Source organism: Nansenia antarctica (assembly GCF_963989245.1).
Source record: "Nansenia antarctica genome assembly, chromosome: 3".
Classification (NCBI taxonomy): Eukaryota; Metazoa; Chordata; class Actinopteri; order Argentiniformes; family Microstomatidae; genus Nansenia; species Nansenia antarctica.
The window spans coordinates 18996809-19001808 of NC_137688.1; the positions used below are offsets into that span (position 1 = coordinate 18996809).

Genomic DNA, 5000 nt, shown 5'->3' on the forward strand with positions numbered 1-5000 from the left:
GAGACAGAGAGAAGAGAGACAGAGAGAAGAGAGAGACAGCGAGAAGAGAGACAGAGAGAAGAGAGAGACAGAGAGAAGAGAGACAGAGAGAAGAGAGACAGAGAGAAGAGAGAGACAGAGAGAAGAGAGACAGAGAGAAGAGAGACAGAGAGAAGAGAGAGACAGAGAGAAGAGAGACAGAGAGAAGAGAGAGACAGAGAGAAGAGAGACAGAGAGAAGAGAGAGAGACAGAGAGATGGGGAGTGATATGATGCGTTTTTGTGTGACTATGCCAAATTGTTGTGTGCCTATCAAATATTGCAATACTCATTGTTTAACCTTAAACATATTTTATGTGTGCCCACTCTCAGTAGTCAACAACATATTTAGGAGCAGGCACATACCATATCAAGTAACAGTGAGACCAGTTTAACTCTAAAGGACATAGGAGCCTTAGCCCAGTGGTCAGCTGCAGAGACAGAACAGCATGAACACAGCATAGCCATGTATGGGAACTAATGTCACTATTGTAAGTTACGAGGTAAAGCTATTTCCTCTCTGAGAACTGTATATAAGCTGTAACAAACATCAGTACTTTGCTTGGCATCTCTATGCCACAGCAAGGCTCGGCACCAGCCATGTCGTAGCCATGCTTGAAGCTTGGACTTAACAGAGCATGCTGTCTTGGAAACATCTGTACATGGGAATGCAACCCAGATCTGCCTAATACAATGATTACGATTCAACCTTCTCTCTGAGTCATCAATATATAATTTCCGGCCACGTGACCAAGAAAGATCTCCTTATATCAAATGGCGTCACGAACATTATATCAAATGGCTTCTAACGAACAGGATGCTAGATTCAGCGAAACAGGTAAGGCACAATGTAATTATTTGCTTAACCTGAATTGCTGTTCTAGAACGAATCTAATTTTTTTCAAAAAGGAGATGTATTGATATTGGAAAGTACTAAATTAAAATAGTTTGAATAGAAGGCGCTGTATAGTCAAAGACGGTGTGACTGGTCAAAACACTGAGAGTTAGGATTTATTGAGATTCTGAACTTTGTAAGGAACAAAGCAGAAGTCTATTGTGTATTAAGTTAGGGACAAGACCTTAAATACGTGATTGAAAGCACAGCACCTTGAGGAAAACTAAGTTTGAAAAGATTTGGCCATAATATTTAAAAGACTCTAAGAGAAGTTTCAATCAACATAATTGATTACTAAAACCGCATGTCTATTAACATCATGGGAAGCATACATGTATCGCATGCAGAATGTTATCATTAAGAATGAAATGAATAACAAACATATTTCTGAACCAAGCTTCACAACAGGGCGAGAGTGTTAAAACTCTGACCCTAGGCTATTAATAGAACGGAGACTGCTCCTGTAACCAAACACACACACACACACACACACACACACACACATCGAGCTACAACATACAACAAATAGACAAATTTGTCTCATATTGAAATTATCATGCAAATCTGTGTTGATTCAGCAGACATATAACATTTTGATTGATTTAGTGAACAGAGAAATACACATTAAGACTCTAAGACTCTATGAAACATCAAAGGAGGACATTTCTGATGGAGAAAACACAATTCAGCAAGAAAGACCTGGAATGTATTCTGACAATGCCTGTCAATTCTATTTCCTGACAGAATCAAGGAAATCAAGAGACATTGAGCGAAGGACTAAGAGACCGAGATGCTGTTAAGATCTGGTCTAAGTTAACCATTGCAGAAGTGGGGAGAGAATGTTGCAGATGCTGAAGGAAGCTATTGCCGGATGAAACAAGAGAAATGAGACAAACTAATGACATTTCAATGTGACAAACAATGGAAATGTTAATTCTTATGATTTAAGACAGAGACATGATGATGACAAGAGAGACTTACACATACTTTTATGTAGTCGTAATTGTTCAATTGTACTGACGCACGCAACTAACAGTGTCATCAGCAGTAAACAGCTGAATTCAACAGCATGAACTTACAAACTTTCTTCTAGGAATTCTAAGGGACGGGAACAACAGTCCAGATAACCCAATTAACAGACTTATGCTTAACATCTGTATTTTTGTTTCCAACTGTTTCTGAGCAGGTTAATTCCACAACCAATTGATGGAGAGCCTAAGATTTTATAGACTTAAGTCAAGAAAAGGAGGGGTGTAGTGTAATGATAATGCTTAAATTGTCTTATGTTAATAGAACCTATTAACGCTGTGAACAGAGGCAAGAACACGTGCAAGACTGATGACCATCAAAGAATCAAATAGCACTCCTTGTTACCAGAAACACAAGGCCGTTCCTTTGATTGAAGATCTACTTCCAGACATTGTTATATTGACATATAATGTACTTTGTATGATGGAACCGATGCCTAATGTATTTCTGATGTGGTCATTGACTTTATTAAGAACACCACATGTTTTTCAATAGAAATAATTTACCAGTCAAATTAATCTTACATCATGGGGAAAAAAAAGAGTGAGCTGATATGATGCGTTTTTGTGTGACTATGCCAAATTGTTGTGTGCCTATCAAATATTGCAATACTCATTGTTTAACCTTAAACATATTTTATGTGTGCCCACTCTCAGTAGTCAACAACATATTTAGGAGCAGGCACATACCATATCAAGTAACAGTGAGACCAGTTTAACTCTAAAGGACATAGGAGCCTTAGCCCAGTGGTCAGCTGCAGAGACAGAACAGCATGAACACAGCATAGCCATGTATGGGAACTAATGTCACTATTGTAAGTTACGAGGTAAAGCTATTTCCTCTCTGAGAACTGTATATAAGCTGTAACAAACATCAGTACTTTGCTTGGCATCTCTATGCCACAGCAAGGCTCGGCACCAGCCATGTCGTAGCCATGCTTGAAGCTTGGACTTAACAGAGCATGCTGTCTTGGAAACATCTGTACATGGGAATGCAACCCAGATCTGCCTAATACAATGATTACGATTCAACCTTCTCTCTGAGTCATCAATATATAATTTCCGGCCACGTGACCAAGAAAGATCTCCTTATATCAAATGGCGTCACGAACATTATATCAGGGAGGGACAGAGAGAAGAGAGACAGAGAGAAGAGAGACAGAGAGAAGAGAGAGACAGAGAGAAGAGAGACAGAGAGAAGAGAGACAGAGAGATGGGGAGAGACAGAGAGAAGAGAGACAGAGAGAAGAGAGACAGAGAGATGGGGAGAGACAGAGAGATGGGGAGGGACAGAGAGAAGAGAGACAGAGAGATGGGGAGAGACAGAGAGATGGGGAGGGACAGAGAGAAGAGAGACAGAGAGATGGGGAGAGACAGAGAGAAGAGAGACAGAGAGATGGGGAGAGACAGAGAGAAGAGAGACAGAGAGATGGGGAGAGACAGCGAGAAGAGAGACAGCGAGAAGAGAGACAGAGAGAAGAGAGAGACAGAGAGAAGAGAGAGACAGAGAGAAGAGAGAGACAGAGAGAAGAGAGACAGAGAGAAGAGAGAGACAGAGAGAAGAGAGACAGAGAGAAGAGAGAGACAGACAGATGGGGAGGGACAGATAGATGGGGAGAGACAGAGAGGAGAGAGACAGAGAGAAGAGAGACAGAGAGATGGGGAGGGACAGAGAGAAGAGAGACAGAGAGATGGGGAGGGACAGAGAGATGGGGAGGGACAGAGAGATGGGGAGAGACAGAGAGGAGAGAGACAGAGAGAAGAGCGACAGAGAGATGGGGAGAGACAGAGAGATGGGGAGAGACAGAGAGGAGAGAGACAGAGAGATGGGGAGAGACAGAGAGATGGGGAGAGACAGAGAGGAGAGAGACAGAGAGATGGGGAGAGACAGAGAGATGGGGAGAGACAGAGAGGAGAGAGACAGAGAGATGGGGAGAGACAGAGAGATGGGGAGAGACAGAGAGGAGAGAGACAGAGAGATGGGGAGGGACAGAGAGATGGGGAGGGACAGAGAGATGGGGAGGGACAGAGAGAAAGAGAAAAGAGAAACAGTGACGCACCAATGAGCGGAGGGAGGTCAAAGGGATGAAACTCAGAAAAGCAGTGGAGGGGTCCGAAAAAAGAGAGACGAGTGGGGACCCGTTAGAGAGCCCATTATGATGCCCAGAGAAGCGGCCCGACTTTCAGATGAGTCTCACATGTTGGCTCCTCAGACGTGTGATGAATACAAGACATGATTCTGTGGGTATGGTAATGTCGGGTTCAGCTGGAGTGCAAGTGTCATCTCCTGAATACCGATTTCCCCTCCCCCGCACGGGAGGCAGGCTCGGTCTGTGTCTGACCTCAGGTGGGAGATTAACTTTCGCACAGTTAGTTGAAGTTCCACCTGCGATACTCTCTCTGGCAGCTCCTGAGAAGACAGCTGGAGCGTGTTCAACCATAACCACCCCCCAAGGGAGCCGACACACACATGCATGCGCGCGCACGTGCACGCGCACACACATACGCACGCACGTGCAGTCATACACACACACACACACATACCCCGGGTCAATCCAGGGGGGTACTGCAGTGTTCATGTAGTCAGACACTCTCACGCATGCACCGAGATATAAACACACACTAAAATATACTGACACACACATACACACGCACACACACACACACAAAGACACATACACACACACACACACATTTTTTATTTCCCGGACAAGTGAGCACTGTTTGTGGTACGCTGACAAACCTATCAGCATTACAGTATGCGTTGGCATATTTCTATAATTATTAGTGTGGTTTATAGATATGGTATGGTGCCGCCCTCGGTGAATCTGTCGTGTCATAAGTCTCTCTTTAGCTGCGTCTGGTTCCTCATTGGCTGCTAATTCAGCAGTGTGGTTATCATTAGAGTTCATTTAGTGCTGCGCTTCATCATCAATGCTTATTAGCGAAATTAGTGCTGCAATCAGCTCCTTTCAGAGCAAGCTGTCAGAGACAATTACCCAAGTGATACAATGACCCTGTGTGTGTGTGTGTGTGTGTGTGTGTGTGTGTGTGTGTGTG

General features: G+C 43.5%; 1 protein-coding gene across 1 annotated transcript in view; it reads right to left on the minus strand.

Moving 5' to 3' along the window:
- The window catches only part of dock2 (dedicator of cytokinesis 2), a gene marked incomplete at its 5' end in the record, with an annotated part of 94213 nt that overhangs the window by 71535 nt on the left and 17678 nt on the right, over positions 1–5000 (minus strand). The window lies entirely within an intron of this gene.